This window comes from Theropithecus gelada, chromosome 16 (genome assembly GCF_003255815.1).
Source record: "Theropithecus gelada isolate Dixy chromosome 16, Tgel_1.0, whole genome shotgun sequence".
NCBI classification, from domain to species: domain Eukaryota; kingdom Metazoa; phylum Chordata; class Mammalia; order Primates; family Cercopithecidae; genus Theropithecus; species Theropithecus gelada.
The window spans coordinates 48,457,149-48,471,907 of record NC_037684.1 but is presented as its reverse complement, the minus strand read 5'-3'; positions in this window follow the sequence as shown (position 1 = coordinate 48,471,907).

Genomic DNA, 14,759 nt, shown 5'->3' with positions numbered 1-14,759 from the left:
TCACAAGGTCAGGAGATCGAGACCATGGTGAAACCCCGTCTCTACTAAAAATACAAAAAATTAGCCGGGCGCGGTGGCAGGTGCCTGTAGTCCCAGCTACTTGGGAGGCTGAGGCAGGAGAATGGCAGGAACCCGGGAGGCGGAGCTTGCAGTGAGCCGAGATCGCGCCACTGCACTCCAGCCAGGGGGACAGAGCAAGACTCCGTCTCAAAAAAAAAAAAAAAAGTAACATTTCAAGCCGGGCGCGGTGGCTCAAGCCTGTAATCCCAGCACTTTGGGAGGCTGAGACGGGCGGATCACAAGGTCAGGAGATTGAGACCATCCTGGCTAACACGGTGAAACTCCGTCTCTACTAAAAAATACAAAAAACTAGCCGGGCGAGGTGGCGGGCGCCTGTGGTCCCAGCTACTCCGGAGGCTGAGGCAGGAGAATGGCGTAAACCCGGGAGGCGGAGCTTGCAGTGAGCTGAGATCCGGCCACTGCACTCTAGCCTGGGCGACAGAGCCAGACTCAGTCTCAAAAAAAAAAAAAAAAAAAAAGTAACATTTCAAGAAGGTAATAAAGCTACTTGGTGTTTCTGACAGACTTGATACTGATGTTAAACAAAGAATAACAGTATTATAAATATCACCTTGTTCCAAAAGTTTCTCTAGGTCCCATGTTAATATGCAAATATACTAGCAGAAAAATTGGGCCATAGTATTGTGGATTTCCAAGTATTTTCTGTATATTAAGTGAGGCACAGAGTGTAGGGTATAGGGTAGCACACGTGGCAAGGAAAAAGTTGTGATTTGCCTTTGTTGCTGATAAAACTGAACCATTCTAGCCCTCACTTAAATAAGTAAATACTCCCTAACCTAAAATAAAAGTTTTCTTTTTTTTTTTTTTTTTTTGAGACGGAGTCTCGCTCTGGCGCCCAGGCTGGAGTGCAGTGGCGGGATCTCAGCTCACTGCAAGCTCCGCTTCCCGGGTTCACGCCATTCTCCTGCCTCAGCCTCCCGAGTAGCTGGGACTACAGGGGCCCGCCACCGCGCCCGGCTAGTTTTTTGTATTTTTTAGTAGAGACGGGGTTTCACCGTGTTAGCCAGGATGGTCTCGATCTCCTGACCTCGTGATCCGCCCGTCTCGGCCTCCCAAAGTGCTGGGATTACAGGCTTGAGCCACCGCGCCCGGCAAAATAAAAGTTTTCGTTCCTTATCCAAGGATTCTTTTTTGAGACGGAGTTTTCCTCTTGTTGCCCAGGCTGCAGTGTAGTGGCATGATTTCGGCTCACTGCAACCTCCGCCTCCCAGGTTCAGGCGATTCTCCTGCCTGAGCCTTCTGAGTAGCTGGGATTATAGGTGCATGTCACCACGCCCAGCTAATTTTTTTTCTATTTTTAGTAGAGATGGGGTTTTATCATGTAGTCCAGGCTGGGAGTCTTGAACTCCTGACCTCAGGTGATCCACCCGCCTCAGCCTCCCAAAGTACAGGGATTATAGGCGTGAGCCACCGCGCCTGGCTTATTCAAGAATATTGAGGGACAGAAAATATCTATATCCATCTTCAGAACCTTAAATATACAGGTCACTGCAGTCTTTATTATTTTAATTTTTGTCTCTTAGTTTTTTTTCTTGGTGGTGGTGGTGATTCGAGACAGAGCATCACTCCGTCGCCCAGGCTGGAGTGCGGTGGCGCAATCTTGGCTCACTGCAAGCTCCGCCTCCCAGGTTCACGCCATTCTCCTGCCTCAGCCTCCCATCTTAGGTCTTTTTGAAAGAGGTTATGCCTCTGTTGCCTAGTCTGGAGTGGTGCAGTGGTGTGATGTCGGCTCACTGCACCCTCCACCTCCAGGTCTTACAAGATCTCCCTGCTCAGCCTCGTGAGTAGCTACAACCACAGGTGCATGCCACCACAGCCCACTAATTTTTGTATTTTTTATAGAGATAGAGTTTTGCCATATTGTCCAGGCTGGGCTCAAACCCCTGATCTTAAGTGATCTACCTGCCTTAGCCTCCCAATGTGCTGGGTTTACAGGCATGAGCCACTACGCCCAGCTCCTTTAAAATTTTTTTAAAATGTTTATTTATTTTTGAGATGGAGTTTCGCTCTTGTTGCCCTGGCTGGAGTCCAGTGGCATGATCTCAGCTCACTGCAACTTCCGCCTCCCAGATTCAACTGATCCTCCTGCCTCAGCCTCCGGAATAGCTGGGATTACAGGCATGTACCACCATGCCTGGCTAATTCTGTATTTTTAGTAGAGAAGGGGTTTCTCAATGTTGGTCAGGCTGGTCTCGACCTGACCTCAGGTGATTCGCCTGCCTTGGCCTCCCAAACTGCTGGGATTACAGGCTTGAGCCACTGTGCCCAGCCAAATTTTTTATTATTTTTAAATTAGAGGTGTGGTCTCACCATGTTGACCAGTTTGGTCTCGAACTTCTGGCCTCAATCCCTTGTCTTGGCTTCCCAAAGTGTTGGGGTTTAGACACCATGCCCAACCACTACAGTCTTTTTGTTGTTGTTGTTTTGAGACGGAGTCTCGCTCTGTCACCCAGGCTGGAGTGCAGTGACGCAATCTTGGCTCACAGCAAGCTCCACCTCCCGGGTTCATGCCATTCTGCTGCCTCAGCCTCCTGAGTAGCTGGGACTACAGGCGTCCGCCACCATACCCAGATAACTTTTTGTATTTTTAGTAGAGACGGGGTTTCACCATGTTAGCCAGGATGGTCTCGATCTCCTGACCTCGTGATCCACCCACCTCAGACTCCCAAAGTGCTGGGATTACAGGTGTGAGCCACCACGCCCAGCCAACCACTACAGTTTTGTGTATGTGTGTGTGTGTGTGTGTGTGTGTGTGTGTGTGTTTTGAGATGGAGTCTCGCTCTGTCGCCCAGGCTGGGGTACAGTGGCGCGATCTCGGCTCACTGCAAGCTCCACCTCCCAGGTTCACACCATTCCCCTGCCTCAGCCTCCCAAGTAGCTGGGACTACAGGCACCCGCCACAACGCCTGGCTAATTTTTTGTATTTTTAGTAGAGACGGGGTTGCACCGTGTTAGCCAGGATGGTCTCGATCTCCTGACCTCGTGATCTGCCCACCTCAACCTCCCAAAGTGCTGGGATTACAGGTGTGATCCACCACACCCAGCCATCACTACAGTTTTTAAATTCAAATATTTAGGGAAAAATGGCAGTTTTATAATCACAGATTATCTCACTGCCATTTTGTTTTGAGACAGTGTCTCGCTTTGTTGCTCAGTGCTAGAGTGCAGTGGCACTATCTTAGTTCACTGCAACCTCCGCCAGGTTTAATCAAGCCTTCTAAGTAGCTGGGATTACAGTCACGCACCACCACGCCTGGCTAGTTTTTTTTTTTTTTTTTTTTTTTTTTTGAGACAAGAGTTTTGCTCTTGTTGCCCAGGCTGGAGTGCAATGGCATGATCTCGGCTCACCGCAACCTCCGCCTCCCGGGTTCAAGTGATTCTCCTGCCTCAGCCTCCCAAGTAGCTGGGATTACAGGCGCCCGCCACCACGCCCGCTAATTTTTTTTATTTTTTAGTAGAGACAGGGTTTCACCATTTTGGCTAGGCTGGTCTCGAACTCCTGACCTCATGATCCACCTGCCTTGGCCTCCCAAAGTGCTAGGATTAACAGGCATTGAGCCACCTCGCCCGGCCCTCTGGCAAGTTTTTTTTTTTTTTTTTTTTTTTTTTTTTTTTTTTTGAGACGGAGTCTCGCTCTGTTGCCCAGGCCGGAGTGCAGTGGCCGGATCTCAGCTCACTGCAAGCTCCGCCTCCCGGGTTCACGCCATTCTCCGGCCTCAGCCTCCCGAGTAGCTGGGACTACAGGCGCCCGCCATCTCGCCCGGCTATTTTTTGTATTTCTTAGTAGAGACGGGGTTTCACTGTGTTCGCCAGGATGGTCTCGATCTCCTGACCTCGTGATCCGCCCATCTCGGCCTCCCAAAGTGCTGGGATTACAGGCTTGAGCCACCGCGCCCGGCCTTCTGGCAAGTTTTTAAAAAATACCGAAAGCCTGTACCCTACCCCCAGAAATGTATTTTCAAAGCAATATGGAATGGAAAACCACCTCTGGCAGGCATCCTCACAAGTTAAGCACCTTATGGTGAAGATTAAATAAGGTAATTTTTTTTTTTTTTTTAAACACTGCTATGAAAATATTAATGTGTTTTTTTTTTTTTTTTTTTTTTTTTTTTTTTGAGACGGAGTCTCGCTCTGTCGCCCAGACTGGAGTGCAGTGGCCGGATCTCAGCTCGCTGCAAGCTCCGCCTCCCGGGTTTACGCTATTCTCCTGCCTCAGCCTCCCGAGTAGCTGGGACTACAGGCGCCAGCCACCTCGCCCGGCTAGTTTTTTGTATTTTTTAGTAGAGACGGGGTTTCACCGTGTTAGCCAGGATGGTCTCGATCTCCTGACCTCGTGATCCGCCCGTCTCGGCCTCCCAAAGTGCTAGGATTACAGGCTTGAGCCACCGCGCCCGGCCTCTTTTTTTTTTTTTTTTGAGACAGGGTCTCACTGTGTTGCCCAGACTGGAGTACAGTGGCGCGATCTCGGCTAACTGCAACCTTTGCCTCCCAGGCTCAAACGATTCTCGTGCCTCAGCCTCTGGAGTAGCTTGGATTACAGGAGTGGGCCACTACCGCCTGGCTAATTTTTTGTGTTTTAGTAGAGATGGGGTTTCACTATGTTGGCCAGGCTGGTCTTGAACTCCTGACCTCAAGTGACCCACCCGCCTCAGCCACTCGAGGTGCTGGGATTATAGGAATGAGCCTCTGTGCCCAAGCAATGTGTGTTTTAGATGTCTAGCATGGTGTCTCCCACATGTAAGTTGTTTCTTGTTTTTGTCTTTTTTTTTTTTTTTTTCTTTTTCTGAGACAGAGTCTCACTGTCTCTTTGATACCCTAAGAAGCAAAGCATCCATCCATAGGATGAGTTAGAGTTCTGATTATCTACATTGTGACTTGAAAGTTACTGCTGGTTGTGGTAGGAAATAGAGGCATACCTCACACGGACTACGGGCTTGGTCCCAGACTGCAGCACTACAATAAAGAAGATAATCTCAGCCGGGCGCGGTGGCTCACGCCTGTAATCCCAGCACTTTGGGAGGCCGAGGCGGGTGGATCACAAGGTCAGGAGATCGAGACCATGGTGAAACCCCGTCTCTACTAAAAATAGAAAAAATTAGCCGGGCGCAGTGGCGGGCGCCTGTAGTCCCAGCTACTCGGGAGGCTGAGGCAGGAGAATGGCGTGAACCCGGGAGGCGGAGCTTGCAGTGAGCCGAGATTGCGCCACTGCACTCCAGCCTGGGCGACAGAGCAAGACTCCGTCTCAAAAAAAAAAAAAAAAAAAAAGATAATCTCAATAAAACGAGTCACACAAATTTTTTCGCTTTTCAGTGCATATGAAAGTTATGTTCAGCCCTGGCAATATAGTGAGACCCTATCTCTACAAAAAATAAAAGCCAGGTGCAGTTGTGCAAGCCTGTAGTTCCAGCTACTCTGAAGACTGAGGTGAGAAGATTGCCTGAGCCCGGGGGGAGGCCGAGGCTGCAATGAGCTGTGATCGTGCCACAGCAGTCTAGCTAGGTTGACAGGGTAAGACCCTGTCTTAGGAAAAAAAAAAAGTTTATACTGTAGTAAGGTATTCAGTAGCATTATGTCTTAAAAAAAAAATACATACTTTAATTTTTATTTTTTGGGATGGGGTGACAGGATTTTATTTTCTGTGTTGCCCACGCTAGAGGGCAGTGGTGCAGTTATAGCTTACTGCAGCCTCGAACTCCTGGACTCAAGCAATCCTCCCACCTCAGCCTCCCAAGGTGTTGGGAATAATGAGCCACTGTGCCTGGCCCATACCTTAAAGTACTTTGTTTTGTAGACAGGGTCTTGCTTGGTCCACCCAGCCTGGAGTGCAGGGATGTAATCATAGTTCAGTGCAGCCTGGATATCCCAGACACCTGTATCCCAGGCAGAGAATTGCTTGAACTCAGGAAGCGGAGGTTGCAGCGAATAGAGATTGCCCTACTGCACTCCAGCCTGGGCAACAGAGCGAGACTGCATCTCAAAAAAAAACAAAAAACGGCCGGGCGCGGTGGCTCAAGCCTGTAATCCCAGCACTTTGGGAGGCCGAGACGGGCNAAAAAAAAAAAAAATAGGCGTGGTGGTGGTGGGCACCTGTAGTCCCAGCTACTCGGGAAGCTGAGGCAGGAGAATGACGTGAACCCAGGAGGCGGAGTTTGCAGTGAGCTGAGATCATGCCACTGCACTCCAGCCTGGGTGACAGAGCGAGACTCTGTCTCAAAAAAAAAAACCAAAGAACAAAATAATATATGTCTACTGGATCATACTGAAAGACACCATCTGAGATTGGTTCAATCTAGATCGCAGAATCTAGGGAGAGTAAATTGCAAGAAGAAGGGCAGTGTAGATTGCCATTTCCTTTGGCATTCTGGGATAAGTTGAGGCTGGTTAAAATTACAGAGAGGCCAGACATGGAGGCTCATGCCTGTAATCCTAGCACTTTGGGATGCTGAAGTGGATGGATCATGAGGTCAGGAGTTCGAGGTCAGGAGATCTTGGCGCGCTGCAAACTGTGCCACCTGGGTTCAAGTGATTCTTCCTGCCTCAGCCTGCTAAGTAGCTGGGATTACAGGTGTGTGCCATCACGTGTGGCTAATTTTGTATTTTTAGTAAACATGGGTTTTCACCTTGTTGGCCAGGCTGGTCTCGAACTTCTGACTTCAGGTGATCCATCCTCCTCGGCCTCCCAAAGTGCTGGGATTACAGGGTGAGCCACTAGGCCAGACTGATCCTCCCACCTCTTAGTCTCTGGAGTAGCTGGGACTAAAGGCAGGCACCTCCACTCCTGGCTAACTTTTCTGTTTTTTGTAGAGGTGGAGTATTGCCATGTTATCCAGGCTTCTTATATATTTTTTATATTCTTTTTTTTTCTTTTTATTTTTTTTTGAGATGGAGTCTCGCTCTGTTGCCCAGGCTGGAGTGCAGTGGTGCAATCTCTGCTCACTGCACGCTCCACCTCTCGGGTTCACACCATTCTGCTGCCTCAGCCTCCCGAGTAGCTGGGACTGCAGGCACCCGCCACTGCGCCCAGCTAATTTTTTGTATTTTTACTAGAGATGGGGTTTCACCGTGGTCTCAATCTCCTGACCTTGTGATCCGCCCACCTCAGCCTCCCAAAGTGCTGGGATTACAGGCATGAGCCACCGCACCCGGCTTTTTGTTTTGTTTTGTTTTGAGATGGAGTTTTGCTCTGTTGCCCCGGCTAGAGTGCAGTGGGCGGCATTGGCTCCCTGCAACCTCTGCCTCCCAAGTTCAAGTGATTCTCCTCAGCCACCACACCCGGCTAATTTTTGTATTTTTAGTAGAGACAGGGTTTCACCATGTTGGCCAGGATGGTCTCAAATGTTAACCTCAGGTGATCTGCCCACCTTGGCCTCCCAAAGTGCCTGAATTTCAGGCCTAAGCCACCATGCCCGGCCTACACCCGGCTAATTTTTGTGTTTTGTTTTTAGTAGAGATGGGGTTTCACCATGTTGGCCAGGCTGGTCTCAATGCCTGACCTCAGGTGATCCACCCACCTTGGCCTCCCAAAGTGCTGGGATTACAGGTGTGAGCCACTGGGCCTGGCCTTTTTTTTTTTTTTTTTTTGAGACACAGTCTTGCTCTTTTGCCTAGGCTAGAGTGCAATGGCATGAACGCCGTCTCCCAGGGTTCAAGTGATTCTCCTGCCTCAGCTTCCCAAGTAGCTGGGAGCACAGGCACCCACTACCATGCCCAGCTAATGTTTGTATTTTTAGTAGAGATGAGGATTTACCATGTTGGCCAGGCTGGTCTGGAACTCCTGACCTCTTGATCCGCCCACCTCAGCCTCCCAAAGTGCTGGGATTACAGGTGTGAGCCACCGTGCCTGGCCTTATATTCTTGAGTAAAACTTTTCACTTACCCAGCAACAAATTTCAAATCTAACAGGATTCCTGTCCATATTAAAGGAAAATTATTAGGGTTTTAAATATTTAAACATTTTCTGATACCTTTTAAATAGTAAGGATTTATTGCCACTTGCTTCAAAACAGTATCTTGTGTTCTGAGAATATACTGAGAATACTGGGTTTGCAAAAGCCTACTGTGAAAACTGATTACTAAGCTTTCTGAATTACAAATGGAAGACTAGGGCTTTGAATATGGTAGGAAAATAGCAGCAGGGGTCTAAAGGAAATTGAAGAGCACTTAAAGGCATGAAAAGTTACCAAGAGTATGGGCAACTGCTCATTCTGCTCTTTTAAAAAAATTATTATTATTATTTTTTGAGATGGAGTCTCGCTCTGTCACCAGGCTGGAGTGCAGTGGCACGATCTTGGCTCACTGCAACCTCCACCTCCCGGGTTTAAGCGATTCTCCTGTCTCAGCCTCCTGAGTAGCGGGGATTACAGGCACACGCCACCATGCCCAGCTAACTTTTGTGTTTTTAGTAGAGGCAGCATTTCACCATGTTGGCCAGGATGGTCTCAATCTCTTTTTTTTTTTTTTTTTTTGAGACGGAGTCTCGCTCTGTCGCCCAGGCTGGAGTGCAGTGGCCGGATCTCAGCTCACTGCAAGCTCTGCCTCCTGGGTTTACGCCATTCTCCTGCCTCAGCCTCCCGAGTAGCTGGGACTACAGGCGCCCGCCACCTCGCCCGGCTAGTTTTTTGTATTTTTTAGTAGAGATGGGGTTTCACCGTGTTAGCTAGGATGGTCTCAATCTCCTGACCTCGTGATCCGCCCGTCTCGGCCTCCCAAAGTGCTGGGATTACAGGCTTGACCCCGGCGCCCGGCCGGTCTCAATCTCTTGACCTTGTGGTCTGCCTGCCTCAGTCTCTCAAAGTGCTGGGATTACAGGCGTGAGCCACCGCGCGTAGCCCAATTTTTTTTTTTTTTTTTTTTTTGAGATGGAGTCAAACAAACAAACAAACAAACAAAAAACAGCCTCCGTTACCCAGGATGGAGTGCAGTGGCGCAATATCAGCTCACTGCAGCCTCTGCCTCCCAGGTTCAAGGGATTCTCCTGCCTCAGCCTCCCAAGTAGCTGGGATTACCGGGGCCCACTGACATGCCCAGCTAATTTTTGTACTTTTAGTAGAGACAGGATTTCACCATGTTGACCAGGCTAGTCTCAAACTCCTGACCTCAAGTGGTTTGCCCACCTCGGCCTCCCAAAGTGCTGGGATTAGAGGCGTGAGCCACCGTGTCTGGCCTTACATTTACTTTTTAATAAAACTAGTTATGGGGTCTTGCTATGTTGCCCAGGCTTGTCTTGAACTCCAGGGCTCAAGCAATCCTCCTGCCTCAACCTCTCAAACTGCTAGGATTACAGGTATGAGCCACTGTGCCTAGCCCATTCTCCTCATACCTGCATTTTAAAAGCAGGTGAAACTGACAAGTATATAAGGCAGTGGGTTTTTGTTGTTGTTATTTTTTTGAGAAGTCTGGCTCTGTCACCCAGGCTGGAGTGCAGTGGCATGATCTTGGCTCAATGCAACCTCCACCTCTAGGTTCAAGTGATTCTCCTGCCTCAGCCTCCTGAGTAGTTGGGATTACAGGTGTGTACCACCATGCTTGGCGAATTTTTGTATTTTTAGTAGAGACGGATTTTCACCATGTTAGCCAAGCTGGTCTCAAACTCCTGACCTTAGGTAATCTGGCATCCCAAAGTACTGGGCTAATAGGCATGAGCCATTGCGCCCGGCCATAGCAGTGACTTTTTCTTTTTTCTTTTTTGAGATGGAGTCTTGCCCTGTCACCCAGGCTGGAGTGCAACGTCGCCATCTCAGCTCACTGCAATCTCTGCCTCCCGGGTTCAAGTGATTCCCCAGCCTCAGCCCCCTGAGTAGCTGGGACTACAGGCATGTGCCACCACGCCCAGCTAATTTTTTGTAACTTTTTTTTTTTTTTTTTTTTGAGATGGAGTCTTGTTCTGTCGCCCAGGCTGGAGTGCAGTGACCGGATCTCAGCTCACTGCAAGCTCTGCCTCCCGGGTTTACACCATTCTCCTGCCTCAGCCTTCTGAGTAGCTGGGACTACAGGCACCCACCACCTCGCCCGGCTAGTTTTTTATATTTTTTAGTAGAGACGGGGTTTCACCGGGTTAGCCAGGATGGTCTCGATCTCCTGACCTCGTGATTCGCCCGTCTCGGCCTCCCAAAGTGCTGGGATTACAGGCTTGAGCCACCGTGCCCGGCCTAATTTTTTGTAACTTTAGTAGAGATGCGGTTTTACCATGTTGGCCAGGCTGGTCTCGAACTCCTGACCTTGTGATCTGCCCGCCTCGGCCTCCCAAAGTTTTGGGATTACAGGCATGAGCCACCGTGCCCGGCTTTTTTTTTTTTTTTTTTTTTTTTTTTTTTTTGAGATGGAGTCTCTCTCTGTTGCCCAGGCTAGAGTGCAGTGGCGCAATCTCGGCTCACTACAAGCTCTGCCTTCAGGGTTCACGCCATTCCCCTGCCTCAGCCCCCCGAGTAGCTGGGACTACAGGCGCCCGCCACTGTGCCCAGCTAATTTTTTGTATTTTTACTAGAGATAGGGTTTCACCGTGTTAGCCAGGATGGTCTCGATCTCCTGACCTTGTGATCCACTCGTGTCGGCCTCCCAAAGTGTTGGGATTACAGGCCTGAGCCACCACCCCCCTGCTTTTTTTTTCTTTCTTTCTTTTTTTTTTTTTGAGACGGAGTCTCACTCTGTCGCCCAGGCTGGAGTGCAGTGGCCGGATCTCAGCTCACTGCAAGCTCCGCCTCCCGGGTTTACGCCATTCTCCTGCCTCAGCCTCCCGAGTAGCTGGGACTATAGGCGCCCGCCACCTCGCCCGGCTAGTTTTTTTGTATTTTTTAGTAGAGACGGGGTTTCAATGTGTTAGCCAGGATGGTCTCGATCTGCTGACCTCGTGATCCGCCCGTCTCGGCCTCCCAAAGTGCTGGGATTACAGGCTTGAGCCACCGCGCCCGGCCTTTTTTTTTTTTTTTTTGAGACGGAGTCTAGCTCTGTTGCCAGGCTGGAATGCAGTAGTGGGATCTCGGCTCACTGCAACCTCGGCCTCTCAGGTTCAAGCGATTCTTCTGCCTCAGCCTCCTGAGTAGCTGGGACTACAGGCACGTGCTGCCATGCCTGGCTAATTTCTGTATTTTTAGTAGAGATGGTGTTTCACTGAGTTAGCCAAAATGGCCTTGATCTGTTGACCTTGTGATCTGCCCGCCTCAGCTTCCCAAAGTGTTGAGATTATAAGCGTGAGCCAACACGCACCTGGCCAGCGGTGGTTTTAAAATGAAATCTTAATGGAAACCTAGTATTGTTTTATGAGGACAGTCAAGAAAAAGGTGACAAAGGACAGAGGGAGAGAGGGCCAGGATCTGGGACCCTCTGCCCAGTTTTAATCACAGCTGCTTTGCTGTTAATTCTATTTTATATATATGAGTTTTGCTTTCAGAGAAGTTCAAGAGGCTGGGCACAGTTAACTCAAGCCTGTAATCTCAGCACATTGGGAGGCAGAGGTGGGAGGATCCTTTGGAGCCAGGAGTTTGAGAGCAGCCTGAGTGACATAGCAAGACTCTGTCTCAACAACAACCAATGCCAGGTGTGGTGGCATGTGCCTGTAGTCCCAGCTACTCAGGAGGCTGATGTGGGAGGATTCCTTGAGTCCAGGAAGTGGAGGCTGCAGAGAGCTGAGATTGTGCCACTGCACTCTAGCCTGGGTTATTTAGAGCAAGACTCTGTCTCAAAAAAAATAAGTTTTTTTTTTTTTTTTTTTTTTTTTTTTGAGACGGAGTCTCACTGTGTCTCCCAGGCTGGAGTGCAGTGGCGCGATCTCGGCTCACTGCAAGCTCCGCCCCCCGGGTTCACGCCATTCTCCCGCCTCAGCCTCCCAAGAAGCTGGGACTACAGGCGCCCGCTACCGCGCCCGGCTAGTTTTTTTTTTGTATTTTTAGTAGAGACGGGGTTTCACCATGTTAGCCAGGATAGTCTCGATCTCCTGACCTTGTGATCCACCCGCCTCGGCCTCCCAAAGTGCTGGGATTACAGGCTTGAGCCACCGCGCCCGGCAAAAAAAATAAGTTTAAGAAACACTGCTATAGGTCACGAAGAAGCTGTTAGACCATTCCTTGTCATCAGAATTAATCTTTCTTCTGTTTCCTTTGATTTTTTGGTTAACTTGAGAACTTAAACAAATATGCCAAATAGGCCAACAGCCTTACTCACTTGTTTGTTTTACATACATTTGCTGTGATTCATAAATCAGATTAGATTAAAAGGGTTCTCCTGGGACTGATTCCTTACCTTTGTAGCAAAGGTTCTCAGCCTAAGCTGTAAATGAGAATTACCTGTTTAACATTTTAAAGATATCCATGACTAAACCCTCACCCCAGAAATTGCAATTTAGTAGATTTTGGGTGGAGACCTGGCATTCATTTGTATTCTTCAAAAATCTCATAGGTGATTCTGATGTGCAGCCAGGATGGGGCACTTCTAATAGAAAGTTTTCTGGTTTTTTTGAGATGGAGTCTTGCCCTGTCAACCAGGGTAGAGTGCAGTGGTATGATCTGGGCTCAGTGCAACCTCCGCCTCCCAGGTTCAAGCGATTCTCCTGCCTCAGCCTCCTGACCAGCTGGGACTACAGGGGTGTGCCACCACACCCAGCTAATTTTTGTATTTTTAGTAGAGATGGGGTTTCACCATATTGGCCAGGCTGGACTTGAACTCCTGACCTCGTGATCCACCCACCTTGGCCTCCGAAAGTGCTGGGATTACAGATGTGAGCCACCTTGCTTGTCCAGCATGTACATTCTTATATTTATCTCATTCCAGCCCTCATAATTCAGAACAGGTGTCAGAGGCATTTGAACCAGAGCAACTCCATCTTGAATAAGTTCTGGATAAAATAAGGCTGAGACTTAATGGGCTGCATTCCCAGACAATTAGGCGTTCTAAGTCACAGGATGAGATAGGAAGTCAGCACAAGATACAGGTCATAAAGATCTTGCTGATAAAAGAGTTTTCAGTTAAGAAGTCGGTCAAAACTCACCAAAACCAAGATGGCAATGAGAGTCATCCTAAAAATTAGCCGGGCGTGGTGGCGGGCGCCTGTAGTCCCAGCTACTCGGGAGGTTGAGGCAGAAGAATGGTGTGAACCCGGGAGGCAGAGCTTGCAGTGAGCCATGATTGCGCCACTGCACTCTAGCCTGAGTGACAAAGCAAGACTCCATCTCAAAAAAAAAAAGAGAGTCATCCTTACTGCTACAGCCTCTCCAGCACCATGACAGTTTACAAATGCCATGGCAACATCAGGAAGTTACCCTATGTGGTCTAAAAAGGGGAGAAACCCTCAGTTCTGGGTATTGTCCAGCCCTTGTTTAGCATATAATCAAGAAATAACTGGCTGGCGTGGTGCCTAATGCCTGCAATCCCAGCACTTTGGGAGGCCGAGGTGGGCGGATCACAAGGTCAGGAGATCAAGACCATCCTGTCTAACACGGTAAAACCCCGTCTCTACTAAAAATATAAAAAATTATCCGGGCGTGGTGGCGGGCACCTGTAGTCCCCGCTGCCTTGGGAGGCTGAGGCAGGAGAATGGCGTGAACCTGGGAGGCAGAGGTTTCAGTGAGCCGAGATCACGCCACTGCACTCTAGCCTGGGCGATAGAGCCAGACTCTGTCTCAAAAAAAAAAAAAAAAAGAAAACTATAAAAATGGGCAACCAGCAGCCTTCCTGGCTGCTCTACCTGTGGAGTAACCATTCTTTTGTTTCTTTACTTTTTTTTTGAAACGGAGTCTCGCTCTGTCGCCCAGGCTACAGTGCAGTGGCATGATCTCAGCTCACTGCCACCTCTGCCTCCCGGGGTCATGCCATTCTCCTGCCTCAGCCTCCTGAGAAGCTGGGACTACAGGCGCCCGCCACCATACCCGACGAATTTCTTGTATTTTTAGTATAGATGGGGTTTCACCGTGTTAGCCAGGATGGTCTCGATCTCCTGACCTCGTGATCAGCCCGCCTCGGCCTCCCAAAGTGCTGGGATTACAGGCATGAGCCACCGCGCCCGGTGTGTTTCTTTACTTTCTTAATAAACTTGCTTTCACTTTATAGACTTACTCTGAACTCTTCTTCGTGATATCCAAGAAACCTCTCTTGGGGTCTGGATTGGGACAGCTTTCCAGTAACACAAGTGCTGTTAATCCCTTTTTTTTTTTTTTTGAGAAGGAGTTTCACTCATTTTGCCTAGGCTGGAGTGCAATGGCACGATCTCGGCTTACTGCAACCTCCGCCTTCCGAGTTCAAGCGATTCTCCTGCTTCAACCTTGTGAGTAGCTGGGATTACAGGTGCATCACCACACACAGCTAATTTTTTAATATTTTTAGTAGAGATGGGGTTTCCCCATGTTAGTGAGGCTGGTCTCGAACTCCTGACCTTCTGATCCGCCCACCTCTGTGTCCCAAAGTGCTGGGATTACAGGCGTGAGCCACCGTGGCCGGCCTGCAATCCCATTTTATAGATAAGAAAAATGAGGCTTGAGGGCATGAATGATGTACCAGTGTCTTATATTGGGAAAAGGCAAAACCAGAACTTCGGTCTTTTGACTTCTAGTCTATTGTAGCATTGCCTCACCAAGCTATCTTCTACTAGACTGCAAGGAAATAAGTACAACCTGAAAATGTAAGCCAAAGGACCCTGTGAGTCAAGTCCAAACCCCTCATTTAACATACAAGTATGTGATTGCTTTCTAAAT